A 21,060-nucleotide genomic window follows, 5' to 3' on the forward strand; every position below is an offset into this window, starting at 1 on the left:
TAGTTGACTTTTAATATTGATCATGTTTAATGTTGGCTGTGACACTTTAGGACCTCTTACATAAAGCTTAACAGCCTGTGGGCTGCAGATGATGAGTCAGCAATGCTTGCAGTAAATGCCATTATATTCACTTTCAAATTGCTACTTGTCTTTAATGAGCTTCTAAACCTGGAAATAAATGTTTTCTTTTGTTCCACTACTTTGGAGAGTGGAGACTGATCGTTTTGTCCCCACATAAGTATGTGTTGATGTTAGTGATGGTTATGGTCTAAGAGTAATTGGTGTCCTTAAGTGTAAAGGTGAGATGACTGCTGCCTTAGAAATCTGCTGTAAATCCCAGGTTAAAGTCACTTTTAACACTTGTAGTTTTGAAAGGAACCAATGTTAACCTATGTTATGAAATGCTGCTCTGGTGTCATGCAAGATCCTATCCGCCTGTAGAATATTACCCCCCTTCAGGGCTCCAGACTAACACTTGAGAGCTGGATCACCAATGCCACTAAGTTCTACAAATGGTGGCACCAGCACTAGATTTGGTAGCACTGGGGGAAATTAATCATAAATTAATTTAATCATAAAATTACTATTGTTTTTGCATTAACAAGTGCAGTTGCTAATAATATTATGTTTGTTTATTGGAAATGTAACAGTAAACAGTAACAGAGCTTGCATTGATATGCAGATAAAATTAACTTTTATTAACAGTAATGTGCAAAAAATGTAATAATGATGAATTATTATATAAAGATGAATAATGTCATTTTTTTTGCCACAATACCATTACAGTTAGCGTTGCTTCTAGGGACGGGTACTGAAACCTGAGCCCCGGTGCTTAATTCTGAAAGACTGCAGGATCGATAAGCTATCGGTTCTGCTGTTGGCACTGGAGTCTGGATAAATTAAGAAAACACACTATTTAGTATTGCTATATATAGATGTTATCTTGCAAATTCTATCTCCCCAACCATTTCTATATGCAGTAATATTAAACCATTATTTGTCTGTGGTGCATTTTTGCTATTTTCAATCCAGAAGAGAGAGATGCCGCACGTGGAGGTGCACAACACAAAATAAACATTGTGATGTTTTTTGTGGGCGGCGCTTAGGTGGAGGCTAACCACTTTACTAACGCTAGCTAGCAAGTTTTATTTGAAGAAGTTAACTATAATGGACTGTGACATCTACCTGATAGAGAAGCATGTATAGTAAAGAGAAAACTGAGGGCATATACATCTTTAGATGCCTATAACTAGCCTATGTGATGAGTGATTGAGTGTATGATGTGCGAACCCTTCTTTCATTATAGTTGTGCACAAGTTAAGAGGAGGCTACAGAATTGGCACTGTCGCTGGAGACTCACCTAATCTAAACAGTTAGCCATGAAGATGTACTGTATGTTTCTATTTCAGCAGGCAATAAGAACTGTTTGTACAACTACATGAGAGTGAACTGGGCCAAAATACAAACAAAGTTATACATTCAATGTGATGGCTAAGGTATTATTTGATGATCGTTTTTGTCTAGTCCGCTTGTTTTATCGCGTTTAATCACAGCTGTCGTCGTTTCTTTTTGTCTGGCAGTGGCAGCAGGTATGCAATAAAATTTCAAATCTGAGCCTGTACTCTATCGATTCTGGCACCCAACAACACAAAAGATGCCATTTTAAGATCGTTATGTAGCTGAGTCCGTGCTGGTTTGTATTATTGGCCGCCCCCAGTTTTCCCTTTGTTCTCCAGCTAACGTTGTGACGTAATTGTGACGTCAGCACTAAAAGGGTATATGGATGTTTTATATTCACTTTGTTCAAAACATTGCTGTTTCTTTTGCTGTAGATATTTAACGTTTCAGTTTATAAAGCAATGTTAATTATGTTCTTAATTAGTTTTATTGTTTTAATTAAAAAGTCACAAAAAGAACCGATAAGAATACCGTTAAAGTATCAAATCGATAAGCGGAATTGGTAAGAGTAGTAATACTGTTAAAACTTTAACGATACCCATCCCTAGTTGCTACAGTAAATCCATGGTGGATGTTGGTGATTTGTAGACTGGGTAAACCCAGCCTGATCTGCCGGCGGTTTGATTTCGCCCTGCAGTTCAGGCTGGAAACCTGTACATTCTTCTATCTTGCTTCCATTTCAAATTTGCGGGGACCAATCACAAACTGGCTTATCCACCTGGGGCGCTATTGGCGGGTTTAATCCAATCCAATTCCTTTTAACCTCCCGACGATTCTCAATGGCTTCTTTAGTTTAGCAAACAAATCGCTCGAGTGGGTGTAAATACCACTCACTTTCATGTTTTTTTTTTTTTGCACAACCTGCAAAAATCATTCGATGCCATTGCTGCTTCTGCAAACTGCTGATCAATGCTACAAACCAATACGTTTGTTGACACGTTTCCTGCCTGGAGTTTTCGCTGCAAAGTACATCACCTGGATTGTTGGTCTGATTGGTTGAAGGACTATCAAATTGCGTACAGTCATTTGAACTATGCCCGTTAATCACGCCTCTTGTGCAGTGAAAGTACAGAGCAGACTCCCCAGACTAATGTTCAATCTTAAAAGATTGAGCTTGGTCTGGTGATAGCCAGACTAGGTGATTTGTGGATTGAAAAGCCTTCTATAACTTGTTCGTTCATGGCACAATGTTTTCTCTGGTTTCCACGTCAGCGCTGTTTGATCTGATATCTGTGGTTCAGATCTCGCTGTGATGTTGTTAATTTTGCGGCGATTTCAAACGCTTTTTCGCTGGATCTCCCAGCGCTGTGTAGTAACCGTGTTGCATACTCGAGATCGGCCCACGAGTACCAGTTCTGATCTCCCTCTGCGCTATTATTCTTCCAAGCTGATAAACGGTCTGCGCAGCGCAGCTCAAACGAGTAGCATGGTGGTTACGTTTCATTTTCAATTTGTTTGCCTTTTCAACATGATTGTGTTGCCGCATGCGCATTCATAACAGTGCCTGTCCACTGGAGTGGGGCGTGCGTTTTCAGTTCAGTTGAGCTAGCATAGTAGCCTGACAAGCCAGACCCACATCAAGATGTTTGGTCTGGGAACACACCATTGGCAGGGCTCAATCCAAGGGGCGGGATAAACGGTTGTCTTTCAAATTCCCTCTGCACGCAATAGGATAAAGTTACAACCAACCAGAGCGTTTTCCCACCAGCGGAGCTAGTTGATAGATTAAACTTTTGCCGTATCCGGTCGGCAAAACTCAGAACACATCTTCCTTTTTTAAGAATTCTCTCAAAGAAAAGCTTAACTCCAAGTCTTCCAGAGTTGCGGCCAAAGCCAATTCGAAAGGCCACTGTTCGCCACCAGCAGCAGCCATCTTCTTTTGTTTTCAAGAAGCAGGAATTTCACGTGGAACCGACTCTATACACGATGTGATTGGCCTGACTAGAGTTTGTTTTTTCCAGCTCGCAAGCCAACGGAGAGTTGCTAGACGACACTGGCTGCAAAATAAAATTGGCTGCCGCTAGGGTGAGTCTAGATTTCTAGGCTACTAGCAAAGTTTAGCTTCCATAGGAATTAATTGAAAAAAAAAGGGGAAAATTCCAATGTTCCCCCTAACCCGGTGATACGGGTATTACCGTTGTTATCACGCGTCGATTAAACAGTGGGAAAATTTCCTCACCGTCACATCCCTAGTCAATAGATATAATAATACAAACATGACTACCTGTGATTTGTTACTAACCTAAGGTGATGTTTGATCTTTGTGAAACAAGATGAGTTGTGAAAAGTCTATAATTAGCCATAATGAGAGGTCTGTAGAGTGATGTGGATGAGGGCATGCAGGGCTCTGCCATCTGCTCTATCTGTGTGTTAATGTGTTTTAGATTGGGAATGTGGAGTCTTTACTGTATGTGATATGCTGTTTATAGAGGAAGCATCTGCCATTCATCAAAAGATATCCATCAACAATCCCTTTTACTTTTTTCTTCTACCTTACACTCTGCAGGATGAAATCCAGCATCATAACATATCTCTTAGTGGACTGCTCACAGCGGGGCCATCTGCTGCTCACTTTGGGGCCTTAACCCTCTTTTTACTCTGGATCTCTGTGTGTGTGTGTGTGTGTGTGTGGCCTGCCTTCATTTAAATGCACTTTGTTACCTCAATAAGCATCACTCCAGCTTCCTAAACCCACCTTTGCAATTGAATTAATTTGGCATTATTGGCCAGTTTCTCTACTTTGTCAAAGTTAGTGAATGGACTGCCTGCTAAAAAACGGACTGTCCCTTTTCTGTCAGAGAATTTGATGAAGACTGGACCAAAATGTTCTGATGAACATTTATTTTAACGCCGTTCTCATTGCTTGTTTTAAACGCTAGCAGCTGTGTTTGTGTTTGACTAAAGAGCTGTAGCGTTTTAATCACAGCTCAGTTCATGTGTGTGTGTTAGTGTGACTCTAGGACCGTGCGTGTTCAAACCTTTCCTTGGTCATACAAATGAATAAATTTCCCTCTCATGTTCAAAACACTATATACACGATATTACATGGCTCTGTGGAATACTTGATTCTGATTGGTCAATCGCGCCATCCCGCAGTATGTTATTCCTTGATAACAACCGGTAAAACCTGATAACACTGGCTCATCCAGGTAACTGAAATCAGAGCTATACGCTTGCTATGAGAATTTGTATTTCTGCTATGTTTTGTACACTGTAATGGATAAGACAACAAACAGGTACGATTTTAAAACCATTTCATCTTAAATCAGTATCTCTTAATCCCTAAAATTATTTATGTGGCGAAATGGCGTGTAATAAGTGGTATGAATGTACTGTATCCATTAAATGCCCGTCTAGCTAGTTTTAACTTCCCGCTTGCTAGCAACTGCTTTCTTCGTGGAAGCTTAGTTTAAAGACCATATTATGACATAATTAAATAACTGTACACAAATGTACATTGACCTCATTTATACTGTACATGATGTTAACACGTTAGCTTTACCTCACACATACTACACACTAAATGGTTGAGGAGAGATCCCCTGATATATAATTGTAAAGCGCTTTGGACACAGTAGTACATATGAAAGAGCTATATAAATGCCTCATTCATTGATTCATGGTTACAGTGTAACTTGATTCATATGTACACCACAAACCAGTCTTAGCTTGTTGTCTTTCAGCATGGTTTTATACAAACTATATACAAATCTGCCCTCTGAGCTGTTTTAGTATGTGTTTGTGATTCACTGAACTGCTTTTGGATTAGCACAGTGCTAGCTTTTGATTAGCCTGATGAAGGGACGGGAGCTGACAGGAAAAGATGCTCCCACAATGCCATTGTCCACAATGCCAATCTCCATTGCTACAGTAGCACACCTCTCTTGCTTCGTCTGATTAAATGAAAGTGCCAAATGTATCTTTCTTGTGTGGATTAGCTGCTACGTTTCCAAAGCTCAGTGGAGAAAGATAAGAAGCATAAGAAGTTAGCTGTGTACATTGTTAATTGTGCCTGTCAGGGTTTGTTGTTTGCTTTTGCATGTGGTGTGTGTGTTAAAGGAGTTTATATGATAGATCCTGATGATTTAGCTTGAATCCCAGATCTGTTTCACACTTGGCAAAAAAAGAAAAAAGTGCAAAAACAGCCTCCCACTATCACACTATCACACTTTTTTGTAGCGTAACAGCTGCGTCTCTATACAGGAAATCAGTTGTTGAGTTATTATTATACTTTAATACGTTTGGAATTATAAAAAAGTTGTCAAGAGTGTGATATTAAGAATTCTTACAAACGTAACTTAATAATCTAAATTTAAATATATTAATTAGACCTTAGAAGGGCGCCCATATACCACCAAGTAAAGAATCTGGATTTAGTCACAGTTACTGAATGGAAAGTTATGTTTGTTTGCCTGAAGCCCAATAGAATAAAAGCTTTCACAAAGCCTGTATTGCAAAAGTGTGTGTAATAAATATATATATATATATATATATATATATATATATATACACTCACCTAAAGGATTATTAGGAACACCTGTTCAATTTCTCATTAATGCAATTATCTAATCAACCAATCACATGGCAGTTGCTTCAATGCATTTAGGGGTGTGGTCCTGGTCAAGACAATCTCCTGAACTCCAAACTGAATGTCAGAATGGGAACGAAAGGTGGGCCGGTCTGAGTATTTCACAATCTGCTCAGTTACTGGGATTTTCACGCACAACCATTTCTAGGGTTTACAAAGAATGGTGTGAAAAGGGAAAAACATCCAGTATGCGGCAGTCCTGTGGGCGAAAATGCCTTGTTGATGCTAGAGGTCAGAGGAGAATGGGCCGACTGATTCAAGCTGATAGAAGAGCAACTTTGACTGAAATAACCACTCGTTGCAACCGAGGTATGCAGCAAAGCATTTGTGAAGCCACAACACACACAACCTTGAGGCGGATGGGCTACAACAGCAGAAGACCCCACCGGGTACCACTCATCTCCACTACAAATAGGAAAAAGAGGCTACAATTTGCACGAGCTCATCAAAATTGGACAGTTGAAGACTGGAAAAATGTTGCCTGGTCTGATGAGTCTCGATTTCTGTTGAGACATTCAGATGGTAGAGTCAGAATTTGGCGTAAACAGAATGAGAACATGGATCCATCATGCCTTGTTACCACTGTGCAGGCTGGTGGTGGTGGTGTAATGGTGTGGGGGATGTTTTCTTGGCACACTTTAGGCCCCTTAGTGCCAATTGGGCATCGTTTAAATGCCACGGCCTACTTGAGCATTGTTTCTGACCATGTCCATCCCTTTATGACCACCATGTATCCATCCTCTGATGGCTACTTCCAGCAGGATAATGCACCATGTCACAAAGCTCGAATCATTTCAAATTGGTTTCTTGAACATGACAATGAGTTCACTGTACTAAAATGGCCCCCACAGTCACCAGATCTCAACCCAATAGAGCATCTTTGGGATGTGGTGGAACGGGAGCTTGTGCCCTGGATGTGCATCCCACAAATCTCCATCAACTGCAAGATGCTATCCTATCAATGTGGGCCAACATTTCTAAAGAATGCTTTCAGCACCTTGTTGAATCAATGCCACGTAGAATTAAGGCAGTTCTGAAGGCGAAAGGGGGTCAAACACAGTATTAGTATGGTGTTCCTAATAATCCTTTAGGTGAGTGTGTGTGTGTGTGTGTGTGTGTATATATGTATATGTATATATATATATATATATATATATATATATACATATATATATATATATATATATATATATATACATATACATATACATATACATATACACATATATACATACATATATATACATACATACATACATACATACAGTGAGGAAAATAAGTATTTGAACACCCTGCTATTTTGCAAGTTCTCCCACTTAGAAATCATGGAGGGGTCTGAAATTGTCATCGTAGGTGCATGTCCACTGTGAGAGACATAATCTAAAAAAAAAAAAATCCAGAAATCACAATGTATGATTTTTTAACTCTTTATTTGTATGATACAGCTGCAAATAAGTATTTGAACACCAGAGAAAATCAATGTTAATATTTGGTACAGTAGCCTTTGTTTGCAATTACAGAGGTCAAACGTTTCCTGTAGTTTTTCACCAGGTTTGCACACACTGCAGGAGGGATTTTGGCCCACTCCTCCACACAGATCTTCTCTAGATCAGTCAGGTTTCTGGGCTGTCGCTGAGAAACACGGAGTTTGAGCTCCCTCCAAAGATTCTCTATTGGGTTTAGGTCTGGAGACTGGCTAGGCCACGCCAGAACCTTGATATGCTTCTTACAGAGCCACTCCTTGGTTATCCTGGCTGTGTGCTTCGGGTCATTGTCATGTTGGAAGACCCAGCCTCGACCCATCTTCAATGCTCTAACTGAGGGAAGGAGGTTGTTCCCCAAAATCTCGCAATACATGGCCCCGGTCATCCTCTCCTTAATACAGTGCAGTCGCCCTGTCCCATGTGCAGAAAAACACCCCCAAAGCATTATGCTACCACCCCCATGCTTCACAGTAGGGATGGCGTTCTTGGGATGGTACTCATCATTCTTCTTCCTCCAAACACGTTTAGTGGAATTATGACCAAAAAGTTCTATTTTGGTCTCATCTGACCACATGACTTTCTCCCATGACTCCTCTGGATCATCCAAATGGTCATTGGCAAACTTAAGACGGGCCTTGGCATGTGCTGGTTTAAGCAGGGGAACCTTCCGTGCCATGCATGATTTCAAACCATGACGTCTTAGTGTATTACCAACAGTAACCTTGGAAACGGTGGTCCCAGCTCTTTTCAGGTCATTGACCAGCTCCTCCCGTGTAGTTCTGGGCTGATTTCTCACCTTTCTTAGGATCATTGAGACCCCACGAGGTGAGATCTTGCATGGAGCCCCAGTCCGAGTGAGATTGACAGTCATGTTTAGCTTCTTCCATTTTCTAATGATTGCTCCAACAGTGGACCTTTTTTCACCAAGCTGCTTGGCAATTTCCCTGTAGCCCTTTCCAGCCTTGTGGAGGTGTACAATTTTGTCTCTAGTGTCTTTGGACAGCTCTTTGGTCTTGGCCATGTTAGTAGTTGGATTCTTACTGATTGTATGGGGTGGACAGGTGTCTTTATGCAGCTAACGACCTCAAACAGGTGCATCTAATTTAGGATAATAAATGGAGTGGAGGTGGACATTTTAAAGGCAGACTAACAGGTCTTTGAGGGTCAGAATTCTAGCAGATAGACAGGTTTTCAAATACTAATTTGCAGCTGTATCATACAAATAAATAGTTAAACAATCATATATTGTGATTTCTGGATTTTTTTTTTTTGATTATGTCTCTCACAGTGGACATGCACCTACGATGACAATTTCAGAGCCCTCCATGATTTCCAAGTGGGAGAACTTGAAAAATAGCAGGGTGTTCAAATACTTATTTTCCTCACTGTGTATATATATATATATATTAGGGGTGTAACGATACGCGTGTTCGTTGGACCGTTTTTTCTGCCGACCAAAATTTCGTTATTTCAAATGAAGGCGCGTCGCGGGTGGCAAGCGCGCTCATAGAGGCTGGCGCGACCACAACATCAACTGGCAAATGCAATGTAAGGAACGAAACTGAGCTACTCTTATTGTGTTTGTGTTGACTGTTTATCAGTTTTGACCTGTGAAGCGGGACTCGCGAGACCCTATGCGCGAGCCTGATCAAGCAACACCACACAGCGCTAAGAGATCCAGACCAGTAAAGAAAGCATTTGAATTTCAAATGCTTTTTGAATTCGCCGCAGAAGTAATAACATCGCTGCGAGATCTAGTGAGAAACATGCACATTTCTCTGTTATTAACGGATCAAACAGCGCTGACGTGGAAACCAGGAAGAAACATCGTGCCATGAATGAACTGGCCGGTGTCCATAGATCAGCAACATTCACCGTGGAATGGATTTGCTGTAGTAACACTAACTGCAAGGTATGGAAGTTTGTCAGGAATAGTGGGCTATAATGCTTTCAGGTAACATTACGTCTGTTTTATTTTGACATTATGAATACAATTGCTGCCCTCAAATGTTAATCTGAACTAAAATAAACCTTTGTTTATAACTAGCCTACTACTACAATATTACATTTCATTTTGTCCAAGGAGCTGTTTTGTTTTATATGCTCATAAGAAGAGTCAAGTATAGCTCCATTATTGCTCAGTAAAAAAAGCAACAAAAATAAAATAAAATAAAAAATCATACTTTATGATGTTAGTTTCATTAAATAAAAAATAAAAAATAAAAAATTAATTCAAGGAAAATTCTCTGGCATTTATTTATTTTTGCTGTAGCCTATGGAAAACGTACCGAACCGTGACACAAGTGTATCGTATCGAACCGAACCGTGAATTTTGTGAACCGTTACACCCCATGTATGTATGTATGTATGTTAATCATAAGTTTTAACTTTTGTTGCAGACACAGGAGCTCTCACTCTCTTTGTCTTTGTTAGTTTTAAACATTTTTGTCTAATAATTTATTAGACATAATTGTTAAACTAAGAAAGTAAACGGTATATGAAGTTTTATAGTGTTTTCCTTTATATTATAAGCAATAGAAAAGGAAACGTTATAAAACAATCTCATATACTACAACATTCAGCAAAAAAGCATTTATAAAATAAATCACTGTTGGTTCGATTTTTCACTTTTTTTTTCTGTTTTAAAAAACAAAACAATTTCTGGTAACACTTTATTTTGATGGGCCCTTTCTAGTAAAATTCTACTAACTATAAGTAACTTTGCAACTACATGCCAACTAACTCTCATTAGAGTGTTAGTAGACTAACTCTTTACTCTTTATTTTGATGGTCCTCCAACACACATTCTACTGACTTTAAGTAACCTTGTTGCAAGTACATGTCAACTTATTCTAACCCTACCCCTACCAGTCTACTAATACTCTACTAACACTAATGAGAGTTAGTAGACATGTAGGTGCATAACTTGGTCAGCAGAATGTGTTAAAGGGACCTTCAAAATAAAGTGAATATTACATAATCAGGAAGTTGCTATCTAAAGTATAAATCTGTTTATTTTACAGTTTTTTTTTTTTTTTTCATATTCATTAATTTTCACATTTATTTACTTTAGCACTTTCCCTCAAAGTTCAGTTCCAATCCTGATCAAACACAGCCGAACCTGCTAATTAAGATCTTCAGGAGCACTTGATAATTACAGACAGGTGTGTTTTATAGGGTTGGATTTGAACTCTGCAGGTAGGTAGGTAGATCCACAGGAAAAGGACTGGGCACCCATGGTTTAGTATATTATGCAAAATAAATCAAATTTCATTGGATCATGTGTTATACCTCATTTATTTACTGAAATACTTCCCGCATGTAAGCCTCTGCTTACACAGGCTGTGTGAATACCATAGGTTGAGAAAGAAATAGGCTATGTGCTGCTTTTACTTGTGGTGTGAAACCGACACTCCTTCACTCTGGCTCTTTCTGTGTCTCACTTGTTCTCTTTGTATGTATTTGAGTCTTCAAAGAGTGCCTGTTTTGTTCAATCTTCTGGATTTTAAATGGATTTATCATCCCAGACCAGTGCTTTTTATAATCTTTTCATAAACTCTCTCTCCACACGCTTTCAGAAGTCTCATTTTGACAATTCTCTGAATGTAATTGCTTATAATACTCCCTCTACATTAACTCAGTGATAAGCTTACAGTCATATTGATTTGTCTAAGGGGCCCTCAACACAAGCTCCTCAGTTCCTTCCTCCACAGCCATAACTGGGATTATGGAGTGTGTGTGTGTGTGTACCGGTGTATTTTTGCATATTTCTTTTGCTCGTTCTGATGGTGGTCCGCTGGGCTTGAAGCAAACAGTGAGTCATTGACATAGCTGACATGCTTATTACTCTTGCGACGTTTAGTGTGATGAACTATTTGATCTTTATGGACGACTACAGAATTAAAAATGTTCTCAGAAACAAAATAGAACATTTAATTAAAGGGGATTATGTATAGTTTACTCCCCTTCATGTCATTCCAAACCTGAATGACTTTTTTATGTAAAGAAGATATAAAAAATAAAAATAAAAGTTCCCCCTCTCCATACAATGGAAGTCAATGGGCACCAACAAATGTTTGCTTACCAACATTCTTAAATATTTTTTGGATCAACATGAGGGCAAATGATGACAGAATTTAGAACTATCCTAGATAAAGTATGTTTATTTTATGAGTCCTTTGGCTTAGCTGGTCAAGGGGAACAGGATCTGGAGTTTGTGAACTGAACTTGAACTCTAATTATCCACATGAACTCCACCTTGTAATATGTCAGAGCTTGTCTACTAGCCGCCAGGCCAATTATCTGACGCATGTTGTTTGTGGCATGTTGCTTTGAGAATCTGGAGCTCTGTGCTGCTCTGTTTCTGTTAGTATTGTTGGCAGTGAGAGCATTTACACTGCAGGGTACTGAGACCCGAAGAGCATCAGAGGGCAGGTTCATGGCTGTGCATATGCCCTGAAGATGAGATGAAGAGAAGGTGAGACTGTATGCCGCAGTCAAGGTCACTGAGGGAATTAATTGGGCCTGTATTTGTAAGCGTTCAGTAAGAGAAATCATCAAACACAGTACAACAGGATACAACTTGACACCGTACAGTACTTGTGTTATATTTTATTTTATATTGTTGTCATCAAAGGATTTTGGGTGATTGGAAGACATGGTTACACAAAGGATGTATCCGTCAAGGTAAACTGAATTAAGAATGTGAAAGGAAGCCTTTTATTCAGCAAAGATGCATACATTAAACTTATCAAGAGTGGCAGTAAAGAGACTTTTGCATTTGTTACAGAAATTTCCGTTTCAAATGAATGTTGTTCTTTGGAACTTTCTATTCACAAAAAGTTCTACAAAAAGCACAAAAATGATTGTATTTTATTAAAAGATGGCGCCTTGCATGGCTGACACCGCCGTCGGTGTATGAATGAGTGAATGAATGGGTGAATGTGAGGCAATATGTAAAGCGCTTTGGTGGCCATGGGTCTGTTGAAAGCGCTATATACATGCAGTCCATTTACCATTGATAATGAAAAGACCAAAGCACCAAATCAGCATATTAGAATGATTTCTGAAGTATCATGTGACACTGAAAACTATGGCTACTGAAAATTCAGCTTTGACGTCACATTTAAATTATATTCAGATGGAAAACCGTTATTTTAAATTCTAATTATATTTCTCAATATTACTGTTTTTAGCATCAGGGTAATGCGAATTTGGAGAAGCGAAGGGTTTTCAATTTATATTAAATATGAGCATATTATATGTGTCAATATAACAGATGTAATCTTGACAATTTTGTGTTAGTCAAACAGTAGCCTAAACTTGTACCGATTTGAACTGTACTGCAGAAAGACTGGTATCATTATATAATTGATAAAGTTTTTGTATTGACTTGGTACCAGTTTAAGTACTGATTGGGTACTTTTGACTTACTATAGTATATTAATATAGTGGTGCAGATTTACAAAGAGGCACCACTTAGGCCAGCTATTCCCAAACTGTGGTCCGCGGACCACTAGTGGTCCGTGAGGGTACTGCAGGTGGTCCGTGGAAAGGCAAAATAAAATATAAAATAATATTTTTTTTACCTTAATTTTACCAGGAAATTCCCATAAAAAAAAAATAAAAGAATAATATGTAGGCCTATATTGATATAACATTTTAATTAAATTGTCAAGTTATTGTGTGATTACTAAAATAGCCTAGTGGTGTTCGGCCTTGACATTCAAGTTCAGTGCCGTTAGAACCACAACATTGGTTCGGTGGATAGCAACAGGTTCTCTGAAGAGAAAAGGGCAGAGGCAAATATGTTCTCATTATCACATCACACGCATAGCCTTTAATGGTGCGTTCACACCGGACGAAATTTCGCTTCAAACTTTTGTTTTTACGCGCGTCAATTTCGCTCTCGACGAGCGAATTGATACAAAGTGGTCAAGCGTATCACTAGACGCGGTAGGCGCGAATTTGACATATGATCCCTTTTTGAATTTGACGCGCTATTCGCGTCCGGTGTGAACGCACAGTTAGGCATAGGCAGTAACGAAATGTTTATAAATGGAATGAATAAGGCCTGTTATTATTTTAATTTCCAGTTAGTTTCTTGATCTCGCGTTTCTGAAATGTTTTCCAGATGTGCTGTTAAGTGGACAAACTCAAGCCTAGGTACTTTTTGAGGACTTGAAAAACTAAAACTCTGAAGATTAAAGGTATAGCGGAGGATGTTTTACTTCCTGGTGGGTAGTCTAAACTATTGGTCCTCCTAATTGTCAATCATTCTGGTGAATCAATCAAACTTTTCAAAAAGTGGAGAGGGCGGGTCTTATCTAAAATTTGGAAAGATCCTCCGCTATACCTTTAATAATCCCCTAAAATCGCCAAAGGTTTTGAAATGTTGACTATATTCCAGTGTTCTGTATAGATTTCATACTCCATTGCTATGGAAATAAGCCTGTTGTTCAAATGAACCTGATTATGCCCTCGGGCGCTTGAGTAAATAAATAAATTAAATATGTGGCAGCCGTTGTGTGCAGTAAACTTTCTTTTAACAAGCCTGTTGTACTGATGTGATGACCAATGGTAGTTTTAGTGCTAGTAAGCCTATTTAGAGGTGCAGATTAATTCAGGTATAGGACTCTGTGTAGACATATTTTATTATGTGTATTATGAGGTGGTCCGCGAAAATTCTTGATTACAAATAGTGGTCCACACACACAAAAAGTTTGAAAACCCCTGACTTAGGCAATGGTCTCTTGCTACACATTCTCACTAAGGGCTGAAGATCAAATCCTTCATACTCCAAACTCCCTGACGATCAAATCCTAGAACCGCCCCTGGCAGAGATCATGGGAGCGGATCCTTCTAAACTCCTGGGCCTTTCTGCTGGTGTTCTGCTCTTAGATGAGCCCAGTAATCATCTGTTTAGCACAACATCAGAGGCCACATTACACGAGAAATCACCTGACTTCAGAACATCAATGTATTTTATTCCCATAACACCTGTGCGGCTTAGATCCAGCTCTTCTTAAACTACAAAATCATACACAGTGGAGATGGTAAATGGTAAATGGACTGCATTTATATAGCGCTTTCACAGACCCAATGGCCACCAAAGCGCTTTACAATATTGCCTCACATTCACTCACTCATTCATACACCGACGGCGGTGTCAGCCATGCAAGGCGATCCAGCTCGTCGGGAGCAGCTGGGGTTAGGTGTCTTGCTCAAGGACACCTCGACACTTGGTCAGGTGGAACCGGGGATTGAACCACCAACCTTCCGGTTGGTAGACAATCTACATGAACCACTGAGAGAGAGGCTCTTTCTTGCAAGATGAGGACCTTAAACATCAACTGAAGAGCCAATATATATCTGAGTTAGTTGAATGATGGGTTATATTTGACATGTCAGAAGGGAGCGCAGTAGTGTCTGGGTGTGATGTTTAAAGGCTGTCTCCAAAACAAAAGAACTGTCCTGAATCTTTTTAAGTGTCAGAATGCTCTTAAAGTCAATTTATCACCTAGTATTGTGTCGTCACATTTACTGCAGTGAGACTCTGTCAGATATGATTCTGTCTGTCCGGATGGACAGGTCATTGCGCCGTAACTTCAACCTGCAGCTCTGTGGCAAAATGGGTGGAGTCTAAATCAATCACAGGGACTCGGGCCTTCACCGGAGGCAACTGGTAATTGCAGCTCTGCTGCCTGATACTTTCAGAGCGGCTGTTCTTTTTTGACCTCGCTGCAGAATTTCACAGTTGCTCGTCTCTGTTGGTTTGCTGTAGAGCAAAGAGTGATCTATGAATGAATTGCATGTGCCTAGTGGGGGTTAATGCTAATTAATGCAGCTCCCCCTAGAGGAAACATTAGAGGGCACTTGTGTGTGTGTGTGTGAGCGCGCGCTCTACTGGTTCTGAATGCTATATTTTTCTAAGCCCGCAGTAATTAACTGACCTGGTGAAATTTCACCGTCCTCAGCAGTGATTATTCGATTTTTCATTAGTAAAAATGTGACTCCTATGCATTTTTTAAATAATTTTTTTTAGAACAGCCGTCCCCAATATTTTGTCCTTGAAGCCACCATCCTTAATCTAAAACCCCTTCCCATACCTGATGCCATACCCATATTTCACTACATGATTATTATGGCCAAAAGTATTTACGATAATATTACGATATCCTTAGTCAAATTTATCTTTACATTTATTTTGTGAAATGAATTGCACTCAAAATATGATTGTAGGGAGTCAGAGAGAGAGAGTTTTAATCATAACTTGTACAAAAGCATAAAAAAGAACATACTGTTGATTGGCACTTCCTGCAGACTGGGGTGTCTAACACTCCGTCTTTTTATAGAATCCAAAACACTCCCACGTTGGCGAGTGAATTTTATTTGAGTATGAGTAGAGTGTCTCGCTAGAGTGACACTGGCATTGGATTATTTATGATAATATTGTATCTGTAGCATTAAAATTATATCAATATTTTTCAACAATCAACAATACCGATATATTGTTATGCCTCTAGTTTGGAGTAGTTTTTTTGCATCCATATGTCCATATGACCTCAAAGCATGTAAGTTTCTGTGCCTACCTTTTGCACTTTGACTCTCCTCAGGTAGGAAACACTAGTTTGATTTCATTCTAACTGTAGTATATGAATGACTTTCTTCTATGGAACACAAAAGAAGATTGAAAACATTGGACCCCATTGACTTTGATTGATTGCTGTTCCCCAGAAGAAAGTAAGTCATACAGGTTTGGAACGACATGAGGACGAATAAATGATGATGGGGTGAACTGTTCATTTAAGAGTGATTAGTCAACTGAACATGCAGGCAGTTCACTAAAGAGTCAGTTTTGTAAATGCATAGTTTGCACATTCGTAGACTGCACTAATAGCACAAGTGTGATTAGTGGCCTAAGAGTAAGCTCATCCATGCTGAAATGACTGATTCTCACTCTCACCTCTTTCTACCAAATGTTTATCTGCCTTGTCTTTTGTTTCCTTTTTCTTCCTTTTGTTCAAATTTTTCTGACTTTCTTTGGAAGCCTATTATAGTCTCTCTCTCTCTCTCTCTCTCTCTCCACCCTTTGCTCCATTATTGGCATTGTCTTTGCTTTAGGAATCCTTCCAGACAGTGTGATGTGCTCTAAAAGGATCTCCCCCTCACGCTTCAATCCCAGCGTGCAGTGGAAAAACCATCAGCATACCCCTTGTAACATGCCCAAGTGCTTTTGTTGTTCCCTGGCAATCATGCACTCCAAAATAAAAGGCCAATGCTAATGAGAAGAAAAATCATATTAGAGCGCCTGAAAGCAGCAAACGGCTTCAAGAAAGGTGACTGTGCCCTCGGGAAAGAGGGTGATGCATTGTAACCACTTACAGTTTTTGAGAACATGCAGTCTAATTTGTCTTACACTCTGACTTTCATGGAGTCTTAAGGCAGTGCTTGATGGACACAACCAATCCACCTGCATAGCTGATATGAGCACTGATCACTGTTCAAACACGTGTGCTGGCAGCCGGATGGTAATTGAAATACACAATAGGCCGGCCCCATCACTCAAGCAGTTGAGCAGAAAGCGCCGACAAGGCTCATCTATCGCTCTCTTTGTTCTCTCTACATTGTGCTGTGTTCGATTGATGGGAGGGTGGAGATGATCGTATCTGTCTGCTCTGGAATTGATATGAACACGACTGCTGATCCATAGGGACCGATCCAGTAAATCAATTAGTCGCTTTGTGCAGGTGCACCGAATACTGAATTTACAGAGTAAACTACAGAACCACTTGATGAATACAGATAGCTTTTAGAACATAACATTTGGAAATTGCAATGCACAAGGCCTATAGACGAGAGAGTCCCATAGAGTGAAAGTGTGGTTTGAACAGTGTTGTGAAATGAGCTTAGTGTTGTCCCATGAGGCCTACAAAGAGGTTTTTCGGTGTTTACTCAGTGTTGACCACAGCACAGACAATACTGCTGAAACTGGCGCTCATTTTGGACTTTAATTAAGACTAAATGCGCTTTCAAACGCAGTGATACGGTGCAGCCTTCATTTACAGGAACCAAATTTTTCAGAAACCTGTCTTCAGCACTGCATGTGAGACACCGAATGAACACACAATCCATGGAGGAATGCTGTGGAGTTGTGAATGAAAGGTCATAATGCCTTTCCGAAATTTAAATAACTGAAGCGCTGTCATTTTACATTACACTACTTATTTGTTTCTCTCTCAATCTCTCTTGTCCCTTACTATTGTGTATTTCTTATTTCCTTTGAGGGTGAAGCGACACAAAATAATTGTCTTCTTTCGGCTTCTCCGATTAGGGGTCAGCACAGCGGATCATCCGTCTCCATTTTGCTCTGTCCTCTGCATCTCCACCAACCACCCCACCCGCATGTCCTCCATCACCACAGCCATTAACCTCCTCTTTGGTCTTTCTTTTCTCCTCCTACCCAGCGGCTCAATCCTAGACACACTACTCCCAACATACTCCACATCCCTCCTCTGCATATGCCCAAACCATCTTAGTCTCGCGCCTCTCTCTTTGTCTCCAAACTGTCCTACCTGTGCTGTTCCTCTTATATGCTCGTTTCTAATCCTGTCCATACTTGTCACTCCCAACGAAAATCGCAGCATCTTTGAGCTGCCTCCTGTCCTTTTGTCAGTGTCACTGCCTCCAACCCATACAACATAGCTGGCCTCACTACAGTCTTGTAAACTTTCCCTTTCACACTTGTAGGTACCCTTCTTTCACAAATCACTCCTGATTCTCTTTTTCACCCACTCCTCCTTCCCTGCACACTCTTCTTCACTTCTCTATGCACTCTTTGTTACTTTGGACAAATGACCACAAGTATTTTAAAATCATCCACCTTCAACGCACAAAACAATTATTGAATATTGTAATTAATGGGCAGTGCTGCTTGGTCTTTTGTTTTCAAATGTGAAAACGCAAGATGACCTTTTTTGAATCTTAATTTACACAAATGATATGGTTATATTTTCTCAATTTTTTTAATTATTTGAAAACATATTGAAGTAATAGTTCAATCAAAAACTGTATTATTTACAATACTCGTTCAAAACCCTGTTTTTTCCCTCCAGTGAAACACGAAAGGAGACTTTTTTTTTTTACGAATATTGACAGCTGTTTTCCATCTAAAAGTTAGCAGCCACATCCGTTAAGCTCCAAAAATGAGACACCAAAAAATTGGTCCATAAATCTTGTTGTACTGTATGCTTTGTCTTCTGAAGTTATACTGTACCTTATTTACTCAAGAACTGTGACATCCAGATTGAGTCAGTGCATTGAACCCGGGAACCGGATCAGTGAATGAATGGTTCTTTTGAGCTTTTTGAGCTTTTGAGCTGATTGATCTGATTTTGAATAATGGTTTAAATGTTGTGTGTTTCTTACATGAAGCTTTCAGATAGCTTCTGAAAAGTCAGAAGAGTTTCTTAAGTTTTTTTTTTTTTCTAGCTTTTAGCTTCTAGCTTTTTTCTAGTTAAGGTCTTTATGAATTGTTCTATGGAAAAGAGCGGTGTGCAGTTTCATTAAAAAAAAAATCATAAAATAAACAACAGCAAATTTTGATTGAGATAAAGGGTAAATAATGACAGAATGCTCATTTTCGCAGAATTATCATACTTGTGACAGTCTCACTTTTTTCTATCTCATGCGCTTGCATCCCTGTAGACACATCTTCATGGGGTGGTTAAAAGCCTGGGCTTAATTTAACCGGCAGTTTAAGTTTTCTTCGTGTCGGATAGGATCTGCTCTCAACGCTTCACAAGGCCTCCACTTAGTCAAAACAACTGTTAATTGACAGGCAGAACGACCCTGAACAGCCCTTGAATAAAACATGAGAGGGAGGTTGGAAGTTATGCATGATCAAGTGGGAATTTAGAGGAAAGGGAAAGAGAGATATGTAGACTCATAGCTCTCCATCTCCTTACAGTTTGTATTTTAGGCTTCTTGCTGATCTTGGGCTTTAATTTGTCTACATTAAAGGGGGTTTAACAATCGGTCTAATCAGCCTCCAGCCTTCGGATTGTTGGAAACATAGAGGAAAGACTGCATTGTGGTAATTCATAATCTGTTGTGCGCACAGCGTGACATGGAAAGATTGAAAGCAGGGAACAAAATGAAATTATTGACTTCTTTTCATTGCCTTGGCTCCCTCCTGGGTTTCTGCTTTTTAGGCAGAGAACAGCGAAGAAAAATCATGGCTTGTGCTCGGGATGGCAGCCTACAACAACACTTGACAGTCAGACGAACTCCAGAGGCATCTACTGCATCTGTGTTCATAAGCTCCGTGCCAAACCCTAGTGAGCTGCCTATGTGACAGCATTTTAAGGCATGCTCTCCTATGCTAAGGCCATTTTAAACAGTAGGCAACAATCTTGTTTTAACCAAATTCAACCCAATATTTGTATGTGCTTTTTTTATACTTTGATTATGGAGTTATTAGCATAGCAACATGCTAAAGTCAAACTCTTTTGGAATGAATTTTCACATTACTTTCCTATGCGTTTCATGCTATTCCTAATTGGAAATTTATGAGGTTCCATCTGAGAACAGGGTTTGTTCATATCTCTTTGCGGTCTGGCCGTCTCACTGTACTTTCAGTATCTTGTGACATGATTGAATTTAAGATGCTGCTTAAAAGAATTAATTTTCTGATGCATATCGCATTTGGACGAATCAGATATATTCGTTTTAAATATACAACCTAAACAAGTGGCAACACATCAGACACATTTGAAAAATCATTCCTTTCAAAGGGACAATGGCAAATGCTTCCTTGTAGTAAAAAAAACTTCTAACCATGGTGAAATGTATACACTTAGAGTGTAGCTTAAGTGTACAAGTGTTTAGTACATTATTTGGGATGCGACATTTTTAGTGCAATAAATATTTTCTTATATGAACGACCAAATGTATTTTTCAGTTTTGAACTGAAAACTTGGCATATGCGGACAGCCGAACACAGCCTTTCAAAGTGTTCTCCATTCGGTGGAGTCCACAAACACATTTATACTATTAAGTTTCATCTTTGTCTTGTGTCAAATTTAAACGAGTATAAAGACAGTTTTTATCAGAGTTGTTAGAATCTCTTAATTTCCTTCACGCAAGTGCTGATAATGAAATTTACACACACACATACCCTAGGATGTGTAAAAACCAAAGTATAATTTGGGCTTCAGGAGGCAACATTCTATATAGGCTACTGCAAGCTGTAGACATCAATGCAGCTCACTAGCTTTTTGAGCAGAACTATAATTTAATTCGTTTGCCTTGGTGCGTGAGCACCTTATCATCCTTGTCACAAGTGTTCTGCTTTTTGGAGGAAGGATTCCTCCAAGTGGTAATGTTTGAAGACATGTCTAAATGTGGAGTGGCTCGGAGCTGAATCTCAGCCAGCCGTTTAATGGATGTGAGCGAGAGCTCAGAGAGAGCACGCCTAGAGCCTCAGCTGAGACAAAGACACGCTTAGAGACGCAGACACACACTGTGTCC

General features: G+C 39.5%; 1 protein-coding gene across 1 annotated transcript in view; it reads left to right on the plus strand.

Moving 5' to 3' along the window:
• The window catches only part of man1a2 (mannosidase, alpha, class 1A, member 2), a 94,916-nt gene that overhangs the window by 19,364 nt on the left and 54,492 nt on the right, over positions 1 to 21,060 (plus strand). The gene's annotated exons all lie outside the window — the stretch shown is intronic.

Source organism: Leuciscus leuciscus, assembly GCF_965113295.1.
Source record: "Leuciscus leuciscus genome assembly, chromosome: 7".
NCBI classification, from domain to species: Eukaryota; Metazoa; Chordata; class Actinopteri; order Cypriniformes; family Leuciscidae; genus Leuciscus; species Leuciscus leuciscus.